Genomic DNA, 23,734 nt, shown 5'->3' with positions numbered 1-23,734 from the left:
TAAAAAGTCAGGAAACAACAGATGCTGGACAGGATGTGAAGAAATAGGAATGCTTTCACACGGTTGGTGGGAGTGCTAATTAGTTCAACCATTGTGGAAGACAGTGTGGTGATTCCTCAAGGATCTAGAACTAGAAATACCATTTGACCCAGCAATCCCATTACTGGGCACATACCCAAAGGATTATAAATCATTCTGCGATAAAGACACATGCACACCTATGTTTATTGCAGCACTATTCAAATAGCAAACACTTGGAACCAACCCAATGATAGACTAAATCAAGAAAATGTAGCATATATACACTATGGAATACTATGCAGCCATTAAAAAAGGATGAGTTCATGTCCTTTGCAGGGACATGGATAAAGCTGGAAACCATCATTCTAAGCAAACTATCACAAGGACAGAAAACCTAACACTGCATGTTCTCATGTTCTCACTCATAAGTGGGAGTTGAACAATGAGAACACATGGACACAAGGTGGGGAACATCACACAGTGGGGCCGGCTAAAGGGTGGGGGCCTGGGGGAGGAATAGCATTAGGAGAAATGCCTAATGTAAATGATGAGTTGATGGGTGCAGCAAGCCAACATGGCACATGTATATCTGTTTAATAAACCTGCACATTGTGCACATGTACCATAGAACTTAAAGTATAATAATAAACAAATATATATATATAAATAAAAAATAAAGTGTACACATCTAGAAAACAAAACAAAACGAAGAAGAAAGTAAACTGAACCATAATTTTGAAGATTATGAAAATGCCCCAATGAAAAATAATAAAACATAAGTATAATGTGCTGTGAAATATAGTAGTAAAGACTTGTCATTCTTTTTGATCAGAATACAAGTGCAAAGTTTTTCTCAAATCAGAGTACCACAGACTTTTGCTGAGTTCATATTCCTGTATTTGTTGCCTCAATATTTTTTCTTCATTTCACAACATATTTGGACACAAATCGGATAATCTAAGAAAAAAAAATACATCCTGGCTGCATGTATTGGTCCATTTTCTTGCTGCTGATAAAGATATACCAGAGACTGGGCAATTTACAAAAGAAACAGGATTAATGGACTCACAGTTCCATGTGTCTGGGAACTGTGCAAGCTGAAAGGCACATCTCACATAGCAGCAGACAAGAGAAGAGAGCTTGTGCAGGGAATCTCTCCTTTATAAAACCATCAGTTTTCATGAGACTTATTTACAGTCATGAGAACGGCACAGGAAAGACCCGCCATGATTCAATTACCTCCCACAGGGTCCTTCCCACAACACATGAGAATCGTGGGAGCTAAACTCAAGATGAGATTTTGGTGGGGACATAGGCAAACCATATCATTTCACCCCTGGCCCCTCTCAAATCTCATGTCCTCACGTTTCAAAAGCAATCATGCCTTTCCAATAGTCCCCCAAAGTCTTAACTCTTTTCAGCATTAACTCAAAAGTCCACAGTCCAAAGTTACATCTGAGACAAGGCAAGTTCTTTCTACCTATGAGCCTGTAAAATAAAAAGCAAGTCAGTTACTTCCTAGATACAATGGGAACACAGGCATTGGATAAATACACCCATTTCAAATGGGAGAAATTAGTCAAAGTAAAGGGGCTGCAGGCCCCATGCAAGTTCAAATTTCAGCAGGGCAGTCATCTTAAAGCTCCAAAATAATCACCTTTGATTCCATGTCTAACATCCAGGTCACACTGATGTAAAAAGTGGGCTCCCACGTCCTTGGGCAGCTTTGACCCTGTGGCTTTGCAGAGTACAGCCTCCCTCCTGGCTGCTTTCTTGGGCTGGAATTGAGTGTCTGAAGCTTTTCCAAGTGCACGGTGCAAGCTGTCGGTAGATCTACCATTCTGGGGTCTGAAGGATGATTGCCTCTTTTAGCTCCACTAGGTGGTGCCCCAATAGAGACTTTGTGTGGAGGCTCCAACCCACATTTACCTTATGCACTGTCCTAGCACAGGTTCTCCATGAGGGCCCTGCCCCTGCAGCAAACTTCTGCATGGGTGTCCAGGCATTTCCATACATCTTCTGAAATCTAGGCAGAGGCTCCTAAACCTGACTTCTATGCACTCGCAGGCTCAACATCATGTGCAAGCTTCCAAGCTTTGGCAACTTGCACCCTCTGAAACAATGGCCCAAGCTGTACCTTGGTCCCCTTTAACCATGGCTGGAGCAGCTAGAACTCAGGGTGCCAAGTCCCTAGGCTGCACAGAGCAGGAAGGCCCTGGACCCATCCCAGAAAACCATTTTCCCCCAGTAGGCCTCTGGGCCTATGATGGAAGGGGATACTGTGAAGACTTCTGACATGCCCTGGAGACATTTTCCCCATTGTCTACGTGATTAACATTTGGCTCCTCATTACTTATGCAAATTTCTGCAGCTGACTTGAATTTCTCCTAAGAAAATGGGTTTTTGTCTTCTATTACATCATCAGGCTGCAATTTTTTTGAACTTTTATGTTCCATTTCCCTTTTAGAACTGAATGCTTTTCACAGCACTCAAGTCCCTTCTTGAATGCTTTGGTGCTTAGAAATTTCTTCTGCCAGATACCCTAAATCATCTCCCTCAAGTTCAAAGTTTCACAAATCTATAGGGCAGGGGCAAAATGCTGCCACTGACTTTGCTAAAACATAGCAAGAGTTACGTTTACTCCAGTTCCCAACAAGTTTCTCATCTCCATCTGAGGCCACTTCAGCCTGGATTTCATTGTCCATATCACCATCAGCATTTTGTTCAGAGCCATTCAATAAGTCTCTAGGAAGTTTCAAAGTTTTCCACATTTTCCTGTATTCTTCTGAGCCTTTCAAACTGTTCCAACCTCTGCCTGTTACCCAATTCCAAAGTAGCTTCCACATTTTTGGGAATTTTTACAGCAGTGCCCCACTCTACTGGTACCAATTTACTGTACTAGTCCCTTTTGATGCCTTTGATAAAGACATACCTGAGACTGGGCAATTTACAAAAGGAAGAGGATTAATGGACTCACAGTTCCATGTGGGCGGGGAGGTCTCACAATCATGGTGGAAGGTGAAAGGCACATCTCACATGGCAGCAGACAAGAGAAGAGAGCTTGTTGAGGGAAACTCCTGTTTATAAAACCATCAGATGTTGTGAGACTTATTCACTGTCAGAACAGCCCATGAAAGACCCACCCCCCATGATTCATTTACCTCCCACCAGGTCCCTCCCACAACACATGATAATTGTGGGAGCCACAATTCAAGATGAGATTTTGTGGGGGGACCCAGCCAAACCATATTACTGCATTTTTGTGTCAAATGTTTGAGGGACATAAAGGACTGAGGAATCTATTCTGTCAGTTCTTAACTGTAATACTTTTACTACAAATAAAAGGATTATTATGCACACAATATTCTCTAACTTTTACCAGAAATGATTATCCAGTACTCCCTGGTAATGTGTTTAATAGCCCCTTAAGACTAAAATCTTCTTTCAAATCACTTAATATCTGTTGTTATATGGTCTTGTGTGTGTGTCTTCAGCTAGAGAGGGGAAGAATATCACTGGCCCTGTTCTCAGAGAACTCACAATTTCATAGGAAATCAAAGACGCAATCAAGTAACAAACATTGTGATATTTACAACAGTAAAGGTATCACAGAGAAGAGAAAGAATAATTTTGTCTGTAGTAAATATTTATTGAATTGCATATGAGCCTCAATCTAGATAAATATATTTATATGACATAAGACCAACAAAGAATTGTGATCCAAATATTAAAAAACTTTATCATATATTGTTGTGGGGAATACAAATATATGAACATAATGTCACGATAAGCTATGAATGAGTTATCCATAGTAGAGCATATCTGAATTCCCCATGAACATATGATTTTATAAACTTCACTAGTAATCAGAGAACTGCAAATTAAAATAAGGAGAAAAAATAACCCCACACGGAGTTGGACAGCAAAACCACCAATCATTCAAAAAAAATTGAAAATAGTAGTGTTGTACTAGTAATACTAACCTCAGCAGTAACAGGGTGTCAAGGGGCTTATTATACATTCTTGACAGGGTTAAAAATTAGTATACCAAATTTGGGGAGCCAGTTAGCAATACTACATAAATTTGAAAATGTGCATTGCCTACTCATTTATATGCACATATGGATAAAAAGACAAATATAAGCTATATCTGTATTAGTCATTAATTGCTAACAATTTAAGAATCCATTAATAAGAGAAGTAACAAATACACATATTGTAGTTTATACACTTATATATTTATTTACAAAATGGAATAGTATTTCATAGTTAAACCAAAAAAGGGAACAAATAGCAAAAAGATAGTGAGAATATAACTCCATTTATTTAAAGTACTGACATATAAAAATGATAGAATATATATTCTGTGCAGTCAGTATGTACATGCTTTAAGCCATAAAGGCATTTATGGACATAACCATTGTGCTAGTTTCTCAGTATCGCCATAACAAAGTATCACAAACTGGGTGGCCTAAAACAATAGAAATGTATTCTCTCACATTACTGGTAGCTAAAAGCCCAAAATCAAGGAATCATCAGTGCCATGCTCCCTCTGAAAGCTCTAGAGAAAAATCTTTCTTCACCTCTTCTTAGTTTCTGGTTATTGCTGGAAATACTTGGCATTGCTTGGCTTGCAGCAGCATGACTCTAATTTCTGCCTTTATTATTACTTAGTCATCTTTGCTTTGAGTGTCTGTATCTCTCTGTCTTTCTCTATTTTTAAAAGAACACCAGCCATCGCATACGTAATCCAGTATCACCTAGTCTTGACTTGATTACATCTCAAATACCTTATTTCCAGATAAGGTCATATTCATAGGTTAACAGAATTTCAACATACATTTTTGGAGAACATAATTCAACTCAAAACAGCCATGTATGTCTAGAACTTTAGAATTCAATAATGTAGAAAACAGAAGAAGGTGAGATTGGACACTGGCCATTGCTAATGCTGATTATTTTAAATGTAACCAGAATGCCTTTTGGGAATGCCAAATTTTTATAAGATGCCATGGATAGAACCCAGGGAAAAAAACTTTCACATGGGTTCTTTCTGATTTGATGTGCATCCATTAATAAGGTTGTCAGAACCCATTGTATCAAACCATAACATGAAACATTTATTCAATTATATTCAATCCTTGTCTCAGTCTGTTTTCTGTTGCCATAACAAAACACCAGGCTGGATAATTTATTTAAAAAAAGAAACATTCTGCTCATGGTTCTGGAGATTGGGAAGTCCAAGAACCTGGCACTGGAATTTGCTCAACATCTGGTGAGGGACTTCTTGCTGCCTCAAATTGTGATAGAAGGGTGGAAGGGCAAAAAGTACATTTCAGCTCAGGTCTCTCCTCTTTTTATAAAGCCATGGGTCCCATCATGGAGTCTACCCCATCAACATATGAATTTGAGGATTAATTTTTCAATGTATGAAACTTGGGAAACACATTCAAACCATAGTTGTTTCTACCCTTTTATCTTATAACACATTTCTTGTTTAATCATTCTCCAAAGCCAGTTAGCAGTATTCAATACCTGTACATGATTTTACTAGAGATACACCATGCCTTTTATCATTTTCCTGCTTTATATGAGAAATAGTGTATTGGTCATCTTGCTTTTATAACTTAAACATGGAAAAGTTAATTATATTAGATCTTTATCTTAATTGTTTTTAGTGATCAGTTTCACAAGATATACTTTTAGTTCTCATTTATTTTTATAATATTCCTCAAAATAGCTATTTGAATTGAAAAATGAAAAACTTTTTCTGACAAAAAGTATATCTGATTTGGCTAACTGGTTTGACAGTAAAGATTGGCCCTGCCAATGAGGTTTTATGACAGATATTTTTCATAAATGAGCTAAATCTGTAACTCCAAATTAGTGGCAATACATTTAAAACAAGAAATAAGATCAAAGAATGTTATCAAAAAGCACTGTTTTGGCAAACATGTACTAAAACTAAAAATTTGAAAAAAAAAACAAATGCTTCAACACTAGAGGCTTAAATTGGGATTCTGCTAGCAACTCAGGATATATGGACATACTAGTTTTTATATTTTCATGTCCATAAAGTCTCAAAACAGGAAGATCATTTTACTTCAGACTAATTCACAGCAGTGTTCATGGCTTTTTCAAAAATGAGAAGAAAATTCAGGTAATGCTCTTTGACATATAGTCTTACTTTTTTGTAGAACCATAAGCTGTTGAATTTCATAGGAAATCAAGAAAGAAGAAATATCTTAGAAATTGTATTGCCTTATAAAATCCCAGTGCTTGGGTTTATTAAGATACATTAATCTTCAGTGCTAAGCAGGTAATATAATATAGTGAAGATCTTTTAAAACACGTGTCACTAACTCTTTAAGTAAAAGAAAAAAATTAAAGTAAAAGATTTATTTGCTCTCAGAGCAAAAGTCTCTATAATAGTTGACTGTCAGCCTTTAAACCAGTGCCTTGAAATGAAGTAGCTTATCTTTAAACCTGCTTATGTAGGGAAATACGTAAAGATAGGCTACTACCTTTTCTTTCTTACTTACAGACCTAAGCTGATGTTTCATTATGTATTCAAAATTAACCTTCCTCTAACATTAAACATGACCATCCAGGCTAAAAGCAAACTCAGTTTTTCCAAAAGTCTTCCTTGACAATTACAGACCAAAGATTTGCTCCCTCCTTTGTGCTCTCAAAGGGTGTTTGCTTCCTGCTTAATATATTCTGTTCAATAAAATAGTTGTTTGTATAATGATCTAATTCCATATTAATATTTGAGTCTTTTTAGTTTAGAATAATAATTTATTTATTTTTCTATTCCCTGGAAAAACAGACAAAATATTTTGCATAGAGAAGAAGGTCACTAAATATTTTTTAAATACCTATTGTTGAGTGAATACAGTTGAAAGACCACAGTTAGCACAAATGGGAACCTTGGGCGTCCTCTTTCTCATCTTTAGTAAAATACCATCTTCATTCTTTAGACACGGGAAATAAGGACTTGTACATTATTTAAAAATTTAGTAATGTCTAGTTTAAAAAAATGTCATAATGTTGACTCTGTTCCACTAAGTATATCCCTATTTTAATTATTACTCTGTCTTCTCAAATGTTCCTTCCATTGGCTCTTATATTAAATAAAATCCCCCACTGAAGGTAAAAAAATAATCCCCAAAACTTTTCTACCATTTGACAATGGATATATAAAAGGTGTTGAAAATTCAAGCCTTATATTCTTACAGATATTTTAATTTCAGCATAATTTTTATTCAACCCATCATAGTGGCATCATCTACACCTTTTGATGTCATTCATGTCTTAGAAATATCTTGTTGAGTGAGTAGGCAAGACAATTCTAGATATTGTTCTAGATATTTGCAATTAACCAGAGCAGAGATATGATCAGGGCTAGGACATAGGTCCATGAGGGAAAGAGTTGACAGGATATAAATTTACAGTGTGTATTTAATACATTTTTAAAGGTCATACACTGACATGACTTTTAAGGCTCATGAAACCATATTAGGTTAATAAAACTGTAAATAAGACCATCAAAACTATACAGAAGGTAATCAAAAACATGGTGCATTTATTTTCACTTGTTTCCTCCATGACATATGGGGGAAGACCCATACCCTTAACCTCGCCGGGTCATATTCAGAGTTTTCTATAATATTAAACCCTGACTATACGCTGGCAACTAGGTATGAGGAATCTTATCATCTACAGAGGAAAACAGATTTCTTCACACATAATCTGATTCTATTAAGAAAGCTGTTCTCTTTCATCTGAATAACACTGTGAAGGTAATTTACAAACAGTCCTATTTGAAATTGGAGAAATGTTTTCTTAATGATTTCTATCTGAAAGCGTTGTGATTTTCCTAGTACACAGAAGCAAGCAATGACAGTCATCTACTTATTCTACCCATTTACCTTCAAGCACATGCCCAAATGCCTTTTCAGATTTGCAGAGCAGGCACTTGACTATTCCTGTCTGTCAGGAGCAAATAGCAAAGAAAAATGTCTCATTTTCTTCTCCTCTGCTCTAAGACTGCTCATTAGTAGTTTAACACTTTATGTATTCACACTTGTTTCTGTGAAGAGGTAAAAATCCCTGTTTTCAACTAAAAGCAATTACATGGATTTTTGTTTGATTTTGCTAAGTGCATTTTACTGCTAAAACCTTCTCCTATATTTAGAACTTCAAAAGCTAGTCGACCTAAACTTCTAAGGAACACTGTTTATATGTCTAACCAAGCAGTAAATGTAGAGGTGCATTACACTAATTATGTCGACAAGTGCATTTGCAATCAATAAATTAATTCAATTCCGGTAACTAGCACAATAAGTATGGATTTGCATAAAATAAAAACTCAAGGGGAAATATATGAAATATTAAGAATAGTTGGAATAACTAATTAGCTATTACAAATTTTACTTTATTTTCAATAGTAATGCATACTTACCAGCATTATCTCAATTATGTTATTTTTACATAACCATAGCTCCAAATTTATGGCAAATCACAAAATCAAGTTTGAAGAGATTTTTCTATAAAATGTAAAATTAGTGAGACTTAAATATTCCCTATATGTACAGTAAAGCTATTTTTAATCTTCTCTCTTTTTTTTTGGGGGGGGTTTGCAGACAACTTAAAATAGGCCAAATTATACAAAACAGTATTCAGTCAGACTCTTTTTTTAGTACTGGGAAAGTACCAGTGTTTAAAGTCTTTTAAACATTTCTCTGACCACAACAGTATTTTATATTCAATAGAATTTTAAGACTAATCTAATAATGAGGTGTTCATATTTTTCTGAGCAGAACTATTTTCTGCATTATTTATATAATGATCTGTGTATGTCTATAAATCTACATAGACTAAGAGCACTTCAGTGATGAGTATTTTTAAGAAAGATATCCCTCTTTATTCTCATCTTCTTCTGACCACAGAAACACACAAGAAGTTACAGCAAGTTTAATGTAACAGAAGGCAGCTCACATTCTGGAATTCTTTGACTCATAATCTGTAGTTTCTGTAGTTCCTTACACTGACAAGACAATGTTAAAAACATTTGCAACTCTAGCCAACCAGGTGAATACAATAATTCTTATATATCGTTGTGAACAGACCATAAGGTGATCTTTAATTTCCTACCTCCTGTTATCTACCCCTATGTGTAATTTCATCCTGTTGGATGCAGGCAAGACCTGTCCCTTGCTTCTAATGAATCACTCAATTTGGTTATATTATATGGTAAAGAAAATGAGATGCCACTTCTATGATTTTATTATCCTATATAAGATTTTATCCCAGCAGACTCTACTGAAAGATTCTTCTGGTTGACTAAACAGCCGTGTTAAGGAAGCCTCTGGGGCAAGGAAGTGGGGAATGGGTCCTGGGAATTCTGACCAGGGTCTAAAATGTGAAGTTTGCCTCCAGCCAGAAGCCCAGAAAAGCAGAGGTTCTCAGTCATGCAGCCTCCAGTAAATGAATTCTGACAAAACTTGAATAAGCTTGAAAGCAGATTCTTTCCTAGTCAAGCCTCCAAATGACATAATCCAGCTGACACCTTGACTGTAGCCTTGTGAAACCCCGAACAGGGCACCCAACAAAGCTGTGCCCAGATTCCCGAACTCCTGAATGGCCATGAGATAATAAATGTGTGTTATTTCAAGATATTAAGTTTGTGTTGTGATAATTATCTATGCAGCTAGGAAACCAACATGCCTACGGATATAATAATAATAATAACCATTATTATTATTATACTGCTGTGGCCTGAATCTTTGTGTCTCCCTAAAATTCACATGTAGAAATCTAATCATGAATGTGCCAGTGTCTGAGCCTGTTCAGACTCTGCTATAACAGAATATCATAAACTGGGTGGATTATAAAGAGAAATTTTTTCTTACAGTTCTGCAGGCTAGAAAGTCCAAAATCAGGGTGCAAGAATGGCTGGGTTCTGGTGAGAGCCTACTTCCTGGTTCAAAGATGATTGGCTTCTTGCTGTGTCTTCACACGGTGAAAGGGAGCAAGAAACTTCTCTGGGATATCTTTTCTAAGGGCACCAATTCTATTTATGAAGACCCTAGCCTCATGACCTAATCACCTCCCAAAAGCTCAAACTCTTAATACTATTACATTGGGAATTAGGTTTCAACTTATAAATGTGGGGTGGAGACAGACATTCAGACCCTAAGAGTTGGGTTATTGCAATGATATTAGGAAATGGGTCTTTTGGAAGTTAATTAGGTCATGAGGCAGAACCAGCATTAATGGAATTATTATCCTTTTAAAAGGAGTGCCAGAGAGTTTCCTTGTTTCCTCCACCATATGAGGACACAGAGAGAAAACTCTGTGAACCAGAAAGCAGTCCCTCACCAGACACAGAATATGCCAGTGACTTGATCTTGGACTTACCAGCCTCTAGAACCATATGAAATAAATTTCTATTATTTAAAAGTCACCAAGGGATTGCATAAAGAAAATGTGGTACATATACACCATGGAATGTTATGCAGCCATACAAAGAACAAAATCTTGTCCTCTGCAGCAACATGGATGCTGCTGGAGGCCATTATCCTAAGAGAACTAATGCATAACAGAAAACCAAATACTACATGTTCTCTTTTATAAGTGGGAGCTAAACATTGGGTACACGTGGACATAAAAGTAAGAACAACATACACCAGGAAGTACAAGAGTGGGAAGAGCAGCAGGGGGACAAGCATTAAAAATCTACCTGTTGGGAACTATGCTCACCATCTGGGGGACAGATTAGTTTATACTCCAAACCTCAACATCATGCGACATATCTTTCTAATAAACCTCTATATGTATCCTTTGAATCTAAAAATAAACATTAACAAATTAAAATTTAAAAAAAGCCATCAAGTTTATAGTATTTTGTTATAGCATTGCAGAAATAATAAGATATATTTTTATATCTCTCCAAATTAAAGTATAATGCATCAAACATATCAAATAGAAAGATCCAGTTGTTTAGATGTAATAGTTTTCTTATCTTTCTTAATAATCAGTGTCACAAAAATGAGTTTGATAAAAATGCTGATTTGTTTTAGCCATCTTAGATACACACTAGACCAAGTCACAAAAACATCAGGTCATGAAGTCATCTTTCTGCAATATCCTGAGTTCGAATAAATCTTGGAAGTCTGTCTGGTGGGAAAATAAAATGGTGGAGTAGAGAAGGCAACATTTGTGGAGCAAATTTACGAAGAAGTATCAGGAATACAAGTGGAAGATTCAGCAAGCTGCTTCTTCTAACTGCAACTCCCATCTCCACCCAATGCAACACAGACTTGCTAAACTGGAATTTTTTTCTATTTGAAAAATGCTCTGGAACTTCAACCTTCAAGAGAGAGAGTTCATTCTCTAATAATAAGTAGATCCATATTAGTAGGCATTAACTAATTTTTTTACACACCAAAAAAAGTATTTTGGACTCTCAATAATTTTAAAAACCTACATAAAAATATTTACATTTTTGAAACAGAAGACTATATTGATTTTGTTATGACATGTTGAGATACTCAGAGATATATTTTATAGAAACTAGTCTAGCGAAGATCAATAAATTTTGAATGTATTCATCTCAGAAAAAGATTGTGAAATAAACATGGATTGCCTATCAAAACAACATATGTTTTATGTCAAACTAGGTTATTTGATGAGGAGGTGTATACTAAATCTTTCAGCTTCTATACATGCCACAGATATGTTAAAATATTAATTTATGATTAAAAATGCTATAAATAACAATTAGGTGGCCTTTGACAAATATTGCACTTAAAGGTTTATAACACAGTTGACGTCTGTTAATCAGGAAATGGAATGTACTCAGCAGTTTCCTTGTAAAGTTTGCATTGTAATTATTTTATGGAGGACAAAACAAATGAAAAGTGTAAAACTGATGCTACTTATTTTTCCCCATTGAGGGAATTTCTGCCATATGTTCCATGTTCAGTACACACAAATTGGTTATTGCTATGTCTGTCTCACTACTCTGCTCACAGAGCCATAACAAAGCAAATCCATACATGGGCCTCTTATTCAGGCATTAGATTTTAATACATTCGTCTAATATTTTCTAAAAGGCCTCCATTCTTGGCCAACTTCTATTTAATATATGTATTTTTTTAATTTTCCAAGTGAATGAATACATTTTGCTGAGCAAATTAATACTTAATTAAATAAATAAAATGTATGGGAGGCTGGAAGCAGTGGCTCATGCCTGTAATCCCAATACTTTGGGAGGCCAAGGTGGGTGGATCACTTGAGGTCAGCAGTTTGAGACCAGCCTGGCCAACATGGTAAAAACCCATTTCTACTAAAAATACAAAAATTAGCCAGGTGTGGTGGCACACGGCTGTGATCACAGCTACTCAGGAGGCTGAGGCAGGAGAATTGCTTGAACCTGGGAGGCAGAGTTTGCAGTGAGCTGAGATCACACTACTGTACTCCAACATGGGCAATAGAGTGAGACTCTATCTCTAAAAATAAATAAACAAATAAATAAAATAAAAATAAAATGTATGGGAAATATTCACTTGAAATACTCAGAATCCTAAAAAAACTTAATGGTAGGTTGAATAAAGATTTTACTTAAATAAAACATATTAATAAAAGTCCTCCATTTTGTGATCTAACTTTAAAATACAGAAAAATTTGACAAGCCTCAATGCAAGAAAACAATTTAGGCCAGGTGTGGTGGCTCACATCTGTAATCCCATCAATTTGGGAAGCCACGTCAGAGGATTGCTTGAGGTCAGGAGTTCAAGGCCAGCTTGGGCAGCATAGTGAGGACTCTTCTGTACTAAAAATTTGAAATCCTTAACAAAATATTAGCTAACCAAATCCAACAACATTACAAAAAGAAAATTCACCATGATCAAGTGGATTTCATACCAGGGATGCAGGGATCGTTTAACAAATGCAAGCCAATAAATATGATATACCACATAAACAGAATTAAAAACAAAAATCACATGATCGTCTCAATAGATGCAGAAAAGCACTTGACAAAATCCAGCATCCCTTTATAATTAAAACCTTCAGCAAAATTGGCATGCAAAGGACATACCTTAATGTAATAAAAGCCATCTATGACAAACCCACAGGCAACATAATACTAAATGGGGAAAAGTTGAAAGCATTCCCTCTGAGAAGGGGAACAAGACAAGGATGCTGACTCTCACCACTCCTCTTCAACGTCGTACTGGAAGTCCTAGCCAGAGCAATGAGACCAACAGAAAGAAATAAAGGGCATCCAAATCAGTAAAGAGGAAGTCAAACTGTCCCTGTTTGCTGACCATATGATCATTTACCTTGAAAACCCTAGAACTGATAAAAGAATTCATCACAGTTTCTGGGTACAAGATTAATGTACACAAATCAGTAGCTCTTCTATATACCAACAGCAACCAAGTGAAGAATCAAATCAAGAACTCAACCCCTTTTACAATAGCTGAAAAAAAAAATTCTTAGGAATATACTTAACAAAGGAGTCAAACGACTTCTACAAGGAAAAGTACAAAACACTGCTGAAAGAAACCACAGATGACACAAACGGAAACACATTCAATGATCATGGATGGGTAGAATCAATGTTGTGAAAATGACCATACTGCCAAAAGCAATCTACAAATTCAATGCAATCCTCATCAAAATACCACCATCATTTTTCACAGAACTAGAAAAAAAAAAAAAACACTTCTAAAATTCTTATGGAACCAAAAAAAAGAGCCTGCATAGCCAAAGCAAGACTAAGCAAGAAGAACAAATCTGGAGACATCACACTACCTGATTTCAAACTACCCTGTAAGGCCATAGTCACCAAAACAGCATGGTACTGGCATAAAAATAGGCACATAAACCAGTAGAAGAGAATAGAGAACCCAGAAATAAACCCAAATACTTACAGCCAACTGATCTTCGACAAAGCAAACAAAAACATGAAGTCAGAAAGGACACCCTTTTCAACCAATGGTGCTGGGATAATTGACTAGCCACATGTAGGAGAATAAAACTGGTTCCTCATCTCTCACCTTATAAAAAATTCAACCAAGATAAATTAAGGACTTAAACCTAATACCTGAAACCATAAAAATTCTAGAAGATTCCATTGGAAAAATTCTTCTGGACATTGGCTTAGGCAAGGATTTCATGACCAAAAACCCAAAAACAAAAGCAATGAAAATGAAGATAAACAGCTGGGAGCTAATTAAACTGAACAGTTTTTGCACAGCCAAAGGAAGAGTAAGCAGAGTACACAGACAACCCACAGAGTGGGAGAAAAGCTTCACAATCTGTATATCTCATGAAGGACTAATAACCAGAATCTACAACAAACTCAAACAAATCAGTAAGCAAAAAAAACAAACAAACAAACAAACAAACAAAAAAAAACAGTCTCATCAAAAACTGGGCTAAGGACATGAAACTATCTTTTAAGAATAGACAGTTCTCAAAATAAGACATAAATGGCCAATAAACATGTGAAAAAATGTTCAACATCATTAATGATCAGGGAAATGCAAATCAAAACCACAATGTGATGCCACCTTACTCCTGCAAGAATGGCCATAATCAAAAAATTTCATAAAAGTAGATGTTGGCATGGATGTGGTGATCAGGGAACACTTCCACACTGCTGGTGGGAATGTAAACTAGTACAGCCACTATGGAAAACAGTGCGGAGATTCCTTAAAGAACTAAAAGTAGAACTACCATTAGATTCAGCAATCCCACTACTGGATCTACCCAGAGGAAAAGAAGTCATTTTTTGAAAAAGATAGTTGCACACACCTTTATAGCAGCACAATTCACAATTGCAAAATCCTGAAACCAACCTAAATGCCCATCAGTCAGTGAGGTCAATGAGGGGATAAAGAGGTCAATGAGGTCAATGAGAGGATAAATGCCCATCGGTCAATGAGGTCAATGAGGGGATAAAGAAATTGTGGTGTATATATATATGTATACACCACATATGTATATATATGTACATACATATACTCCATATATGTACATACATATACACCATATATGTATATATACATGTATATATATGTATATATATACACATATATATACATACATATATACATATATACGTATGTATATATGTGTATATATATGTGTGTGTATATATATGTATATATACACGTAGTATATAATTTCATTATATATACATATAAGTAGTATTTCATTATGTATATACATACATGTATATATGCATATATGCATATATACACACGTATATATATGCATATATGCATATATACATGTATATATATGCATATATGCATATATATACATGTATGTATATACATAATGAAATACTACTTATATGTATATATAATGAAATTATATACTCCGTGTATATAATGAAATTATATACTCCGTGTATATAATGAAATTATATACTCCGTGTATATAATGAAATTATATACTCCGTGTATATAATGAAATTATATACTCCGTGTATATAATGAAATTATATACTCCGTGTATATAATGAAATTATATACTCCGTGTATATAATGAAATTATATACTCCGTGTATATAATGAAATTATATACTCCGTGTATATAATGAAATTATATACTCCGTGTATATAATGAAATTATATACTCCGTGTATATAATGAAATTATATACTCCGTGTATATATAATGAATTATATATATATAATGAAATACTACTTATATATGTATATAATGAAATACTACTCAGCCATAAAAAGGAATGAGTTAACAGCATTTGCAATGACCTGAATCAGAATGGAGACTATTATTCTAAGTGAAGTAACTCAGGAATGGGAAACCAAAGATTGCATGTTCTCACTGATATGTGGGAGCTAAGCTATGAGAACACAAAGGCGTAAGAATGATACAATGGACTTTGGGGACTTGAGGGGAAGAATGGAAGGGGGCGAGGGATAAAATACAAAGTATATGGTGCAGGGTATGCTGCTCGGGTGATGGGTGCACCAGGATCTCACAAATCACCACTAAATAACTTACTAATGTAACCTAATACCACCTGTACCCCAATAACTTATAGAAAAATTATATATATATACACACACACACACACACATATATATATAAAATAAAATAAAATAATTAGCAAGGCATGGTGGTGTTTAACTGTAGTCCCTGCTACTCAAGACACTGAGGCAAGAGGACAGCTCGAGTCCAGTACGTAGAGACTGAAATGAGCTATGATTGTACCACTGCATCCTAGCCTAGGTGAGACAGTGTGACACTGTCTCGAAAAGAGAGGGAGAAAAAGGAGGGATAAAAGAGAAAGGGGTGGGGGATGAAACCAGCAATTTTAATTGGCTGTAAATTTATTATGGATTATCACTGTAAAGCAAATAAATGTTATTTTCTTCACAGTTATTCTAATCTGCATTAAGGTTTGCTACGCTTTTAATGTGTCCACTTCAAAATTCAGGTGTTAAAACTAAATGGCCAAGTAGGTGGGGCCTTTAAGAGGTGATTAAGTCATGAGAGGTCGTCCCCCATGAACGGGATTTAGAAGCTTCAGGCAGCAGCAGTATTGGGCTTCCTTGCCTTGTGCCTCTGCAATGTGAGAACACATGGCTCCTCCCCTCCAGAAGATGCAGCAACAAGGCGCTATCTTGGAATCATAGAGCAGTCTGAAGAAGACAACTGAAGGTGCTGGCCTCTTGACCTTGCACTTCTCAGTTTCCAAAATTGTGAGAAATAAATGTATTTTCTTTATAAATCACCCAGTCTACAGTATTTTGTTATAGCAGCACAAGTAGAGTAAGACGAAGACAGAGCCTCACATTAATTTGTGGTAAATTAGAGTTAAATTCCACAAGAATTCAAATTGTAATAACATGTCATTAGCACACTAGTCCGGTTCTCAAGAGATCAGGCTAATGTTCTTATCTTGGAGAAATATTGAGAGAAACACAGGATGAGAAAACAATACCAGGACATTTGTTTATGAGAACCTCACTTTGACTGATTATAAAGCAGTAGGTTGCTCCCAGGGTCCTGAGAGGTACATTTTGAAGTGAGAAGACTATTGATTTTGTTGTTTCAATGCTATCTCTCTGGAAACTCACAATTGGCTCCAAATAACTGGAAATTTCCTGACTCATTCCCTGTTGGTGTCCTGGAAGCTTCACCTAGCCACAGTAATCAAAATCATTTGGATCTCCCAGTGGGACTTCTGGAACACTTGGAGTGCCTGAGTTGTCTCTAGTTATGTTTTTATTCTCAGTAAGTCACAAAGAATAATTTTAAGGAATCTTCTTTTTTTTGGATCTCACTTATTTAAATGGGGGGCAATACATTAAGAAGAAAGCTGAAAGGTAAGACTATTTAGAACAGTTACCTAGGTTATCTTTGATTCTAAGAAATACAGCATAAAAATTACATACATACAGAATTTGCTTTAAGATAGCCATTCCAATACTGAGATTATGTTGGAATATACCTGGATGTAATTACTCCTGTACACTGTTATTTAAATTCACCGCTGAGAGACTGACAACTGCAAATATTGTATACAAAAGTCAAATACTTTATAGAAATGGATTACTTCCACAAGGTATCTCATTCCTGATTTTCTATGTTTTTTTATGATCCAAAAATCTTTAAAATGATAAAATAGGTAGAAATTGTAAGATTATTTTCGAAAATTTTTTTTTGTATACATTGAAAGTATACAACTTGATGTTACTTATACTTACAAACAAATTAACACATAATTATCTCTCCTTGTAATATGAACATCTAAAATATACTCTTATTCTCACGTTTTCAATGCACAATGAATATGATTAACCATAGTCTTCCTGCTGCACATTAGATCTCCAGACTATTTGATCCTACGTAACTGTAAGTCTGTGCTCTTTGACCTACATTTCCCTTTTTCTCTCTCTCCCTAAGCCTGATAACCGACATTCTAAATTCTCTTTTCATGTATTTGAGTTTTTTTTAATTCCCCATATGAATGAGATAATAAATTATTTGTATTTCTGTGTCTGGCCTGTTTTATTTAACATATATAAAGTCCTCCAAGTTCATCCATGTTGTAGCAAATGAAACCAAATAGTATTCATATACAATCACAATTTCTTTATCCATTCATTTCTTGATGGGCACTTAAGTTGATTCCATATTTGGTGATTATGGAAAATACTAAAATGAGCACACAAGTGCAGACATCTCTGTGAGGTGCTGATTTTATTTCCCTTGGATATATACCCAGCAGAGAGATTACTATATTATATGGTAGTCTTATTTTTAATTTTTTTTGAAGAGTTTCTATACTCTTTTCCATAATAGCTGTGCCAATTTACACTCCCACCAACAGTGTACAACGTTTGCTTTTTTGCCACACTCTAGCCAACACTTGTTCTTTTTTGTCTTTTTAGTAACCATTCCAACAGGTGTGAAGTAATATATCTCATTGTGTTTTTGATTTCTCTGATGTTTAGTGATGTCATCACTAATCATTAGTGAACACTTTTTGTGTTATCTGTTGGCCACTTTTCTGTTTTCTTTGCTAATGCGTATATACAGGTCCTTTGCTCATTTTTTAACAGAGCTATTAGGTTTTTTCTTTGGGTGTTTTTGTTCTTGTTATTGAGCTGTGTAAGTTTTTTTGTGTACTTTAGACATTAATCTCTTATCAGCTACATGGCTAAAAAATATTTTCTCCTAATCTGTAGGCCCCTTTTTTATTTGAAAAGCAGAATTCTCACTTCTTGGACATAGTAGAAAGAAAGTGCTTGGAGATTTGAATAAAACAAATTTGATTAAAAACCCTGATTTAGTCATGTTCAAGTTAAGGAATGTAGGCAAGCTACTTAAACTCTTGGGAATTCATCTATAAAATAGGGATAAAATAAAATTACAGAGTTATTGCTGCGATTGCAGAGAACATAATTACAGAATGAAAATTGCAAGGCTGTGAACCTCAACAATAGAGAAATGTGGCAAATAAAAAGTACACAATGCTAAAAACTGAACATCATGTGACTGTCTTGTCTAATGTATACAATAAGACCCAACATAACCATTTTGAATACACAAAGATTATAGACTCTGAAAATTCTATTTATAAAGCTGTCTTGTATTTATTCACTCTTTAGAGTTTTACATTACAGTGTGTACATATATTGTAGCCCTTTATATTTCAGATTTATCTCCATGCCTCTAACCGCATGTGAATTCTTGTGTTGGAAATGTTTCCTAGGCACCTTACTACCTGTCTCACAATGGCTTGCTGTACTTCACTTAAGGTTATAGACCATTAAAAAATACTATTTGTGTTGATTTACAGTAGGGATAATTTTTGATTTTATCCTTAATGATATACACATGTCACAGAATAAACAATGTGTCCTTGTATTTTATCGATTAATGTGATATTTTAATATATTTGTGCTCCATCTATTTTATGTTTTGTGTTAATAAAATATTACTTGTTGAAAATCTAGCAGGCACACATTTTTTCTCCATCTGTTTTTAAGAAGAAAAATAGAGCAAATAGGAATCACATTAGCAGGAAAAAATAGTTTCCGTATAAATTAGTATTTTAATCTCAGCAGAAAGTAGATGAAAAAAGAATGTTCAATGTTGATCAGTTACATTTCTATTAACATTATTTTTTGATGCCACTATAACCCAATTTGTGGCCATTATGGACCAAAGATAAGATGCTAAAATGGGCTATTTTAAACAAACACCTTACATAATTTAACATAGCAGTATTTTTCAACTATGTTGTCCAAGGCATGATGTTAGATAATGGTGATAAAAATATAAATAAGCAATAGTCGCAGACCTCAAGGACAGATTTCAAAAGACATTAATTTAAACAGATACTGGTGATCTAATGAGATAAAGATTGTTATGAAGGCACATATAAAATTATAAAATTCTATAAGAACACAGCCATTGGAACAATTAAGCTGCTTTATCAAAGGGATTCAATAATAAGAAAGATAAATAATCCTTTAAGACAAAGAATTAATGTAGAATAGAGAAGTACATTAAGTTACAGTTATAATAAGAATTTAATTATATTATATCCAGAAATGTTTCCAAAAGAAATTTGAGAAAAACTGTACGTTTCCATTTATCAGCTTTGAACTGGAGTTCTGGGCCTAAGTGCATTATCAGGACCTAAGCAAAGCAGTTAATTTTGCCAAATTCCTGAGGGCAATAAATCCTAAGAATCAGATAGTTCAAAACAGATTTTGTGAACTAGCCTCAGCAGATCATAAAAATGACAGTAATGTTGAAAAATGACAACTTATAGATAACTCTTCCTGAGTCAGTAAACTTGTTCTTTTAATATATTTCTACCTTGATCCATGTTCAATTAATAAAATTAAAAACTTTTAAAAGCAAAAATTTTGCATAGTCATTCTTTCTTGAGTGTTTTCTACTATATTAATTTGAATAATTTGTTTATCTTCACCCTTTTCTTTTTTGAGAGTTTTTACACTGAAAGAGTCCAAGAGATCTAGGAATACTTTAAGAAATAAATAACTCAAAAAAAATAAGAACAGACTTATTTAAAAAACAGGGTTTATAATAATAAATAAATACTTGGAGAATATTGCAAAAAATGAAAAATTTAAATTATAATACAAATTATTGGGGAATTTATCTTTTTATACGCAATTTTACTGCTTAATATTTTTTCCTTCAGTGGTTAAAATCTGCAAACAGAAATAAATGCCTAAGACAAAAAATTAGTGTACTACCAACAACTAATACCTCTTGCTATTTTATGATGGTCAGGCACAAGTGAAATTAAAAATATCACAATTTCCTCCTAATTAGACCTCCTGGCATTCACCTGTTTCTCCTCTTCATGCTATTTGTGTTCGCCAAATTTCATATATTCTTAGATCTCCTACACATAGTTAATTGAGGATGTAGATTCATCATTTTGGGTTTATGTCAATAAGTAATACCTCCGTTATTTTCCCAATTATGTGTTGAAATCATTGAGAATTTACTCAAAAGAGCAGTTGGATGATCAAAATATATTTATTGCTGTGTAAATAATTTAAGAGAATGAGCCTTACATCTTTTTCAGGTGGGCTTCCTGAGAATAAGGACTGGAATTAAAAAGAATCACTTATCTCATCCCACACACCATCCTGAGGCCCAGACAGCCTGCTGAGGAAACATCAGGTCCTCTCCTTGATGTGAGCCATTGAAAATGACAAGATGGAACTGGAGAATACCTGCAGTTTGATTCCCCAACAGAAAAATGGGGAGGATGGGGTATTTCACGTTCAATTTCTCCTTCCACATCGATGAATAAGAATAGATCATCCCTCCTCTGATGAGAGGAATGAGTAAACAGGAGGACTGAGGTCAAAGAAGATTGTAATACTAAAATTCTGTCTATATGAAAACAAAAAATTAGGTTAGAAAGAAGTGGTCACCTGCACAATAAGAATTGATAGTGGACTATAGACCTTGAGTTTGAGTAGAAAAACCCCATTTCTCCAATAAAAATTGTCTTTGTGAGTTGACTAGCCTCATCAACTGGTGTGATTTGCTGTCTAGTTAATGAGGAAGGAATAAGGCCATTTCATCATAAGACACTCAAATGGGTGTTTCCTTCCTCCTCCCTTCATTGTGGAAACTCAGAGAATAAATCGCTGTTATGATTGGGGCCAGGTGATCTCATTGCTGAATTCAAATGTTTTAGTCAATTTAGTTAATTTTTTTAAGAGGTGAGGCCTTGTTGCCCAGGCTGAAGTTGAACTCTTGGACTGGAGTAATCCTCTCACCTCAGTCTCCAGAGAAACTGGAACTACAATGCCACCACGCTGGGCTAGATCAGACGTGGTTTTTTGTTTTTGTTTTTTTTTCCCTACTGCCACATAACGGATTACCACAGACTTAGTAACCTGACACGCATCTATTATCTCTCCATTCTGCAGCTCAGAAATCTGAGTAAGTTCAATGGGTTCTCTGCTTAGAGTCTTGCAGGCTAGATCAAGGTGTCAGCTAGAGTGAACTATTATCTGGAGATTGAGGAATCTGCTTGTAGCTTATTCTGGCTGTTGGCCAAATTCAGTTCCTTGAACTTGTGAAACTGAGGTTCCTTGTTATTTGCTGGCTAGCAGCAGACGCTGCTCAGCTCTAAAGCTGACGTGCATCACTTGCACATGACCCCTTCCACCATCAGATACAGATAATGCTTCAAAGCTCTGATTTCCTTTTCTACTGCCAGCAAGTGAAAACCCTCTGCTTTTAAGAATCTAGTGTGATTAGTAATCCTAATTACACCAGCAAGATTCCTTTGCCGTGAAACATGGCACATTAGGGGGCATGACATCTCACTGTTTTCAAAGTCCCCTGAATTAGGGTGGAAAATCTTGGGGACCTGTACATTTTTAGAACCTTGCCTACCAGAAAAAATTTTAATCACTTCTCCTGTGTTCAGTCCTATCCATTTCCCCTGACTACATGTTAATTTCTGCCTTCAGTGGAACTTGTGTACCTCTGGTTTCTGAACTACCAACTTGCTCTTCATTAGCAGCCTCATCTGCAGAGAAGTGTTCTTTCTCAGCTCTGCTGCATCAGTTACCATCCTCTCACTTGCTTTTCACTCTAGAACGTTAAGGACATCTCCCTGTTTGTTGCCTGATTGTCTATTCTCTGTTCTTTTATCTATTCCTGTAATATACTTACTTGTTTTCTAAATGTATCAGAGATAAATGTGTCATTCAATCCACCGTGTTTAAACAGATGTCCAGATTATTTCCTCCAGGTTGTACTTTGTGGTGATTAGGCAGAACTAATAAGCAGTTAACGCAAGTGACGATGTACTGCACATAAAGCCAGATAAATTTGGTCTTTTTGGAGTCAGATTCTGCAAGTGTTGCTTTCAAAGAAATGCAAGTCTGCTGAGAGTCTTGAGAAATTTTATAGAGAGAGTGAGAGAAATGCGGGAGGGAGGAAGGAAGGGTAAAAAAAGAAAAAAAATAAAGAATGGAAAAAAACAAGGAACACTAGATGTCTCATTGTCATCCCACATTTCACATTCCTGTACCCAACTTACTCCTACATTTGCATCTTATATGTGAGATTTTCTGAAATCAGAAAATCCTGGACATTGAATAAACCCCAGCATTATGTTCTATTTAGGATATTGGTTGAGACAGTCTCAGGATGAGCTAAATTTTACAGTTTTCTTTCTTTATTTTATCTAAATTCTAGAACAAGTTAGAGACTATAACACTTAATCTTACCTTTCTGTAAAATTAATTAATTAATTTATATAAACCACATTTACAGAGCTCTTGAAATGCCTGAATACTATTTTATTATAGGTGCTGGAGATTTTAGAATAATCATGGTAATGATAACACTAATAACAGAAAAACAATAATTAAGGGAACCATTGCTAGGTATCAAGCATGGTGCTAAGCATTTCATATGCATTATGAAAGGGCTTGACATTTCATATTTTGTTCCTAATTGATGAAACAGAGGTTTAATAAATTCAGCAATTTGCTAAAGGCCAGAAATCTAGGGTTAGATTTGGGCCTCTGACTTAGGTCTATCACAAAAGTCTATGTTCCTGGTTAAAATAGTAGGCTGAATCATGTTAAGCCAAGATAATACATTATGAGTTTGAGGCAAAGGACTTAGACTTCAACATA

This window comes from Gorilla gorilla, chromosome 19, assembly GCF_029281585.2.
Source record: "Gorilla gorilla gorilla isolate KB3781 chromosome 19, NHGRI_mGorGor1-v2.1_pri, whole genome shotgun sequence".
In the NCBI taxonomy this organism is placed as follows: Eukaryota; Metazoa; Chordata; class Mammalia; order Primates; family Hominidae; genus Gorilla; species Gorilla gorilla.
This window is presented reverse-complemented; position numbering follows the sequence as displayed.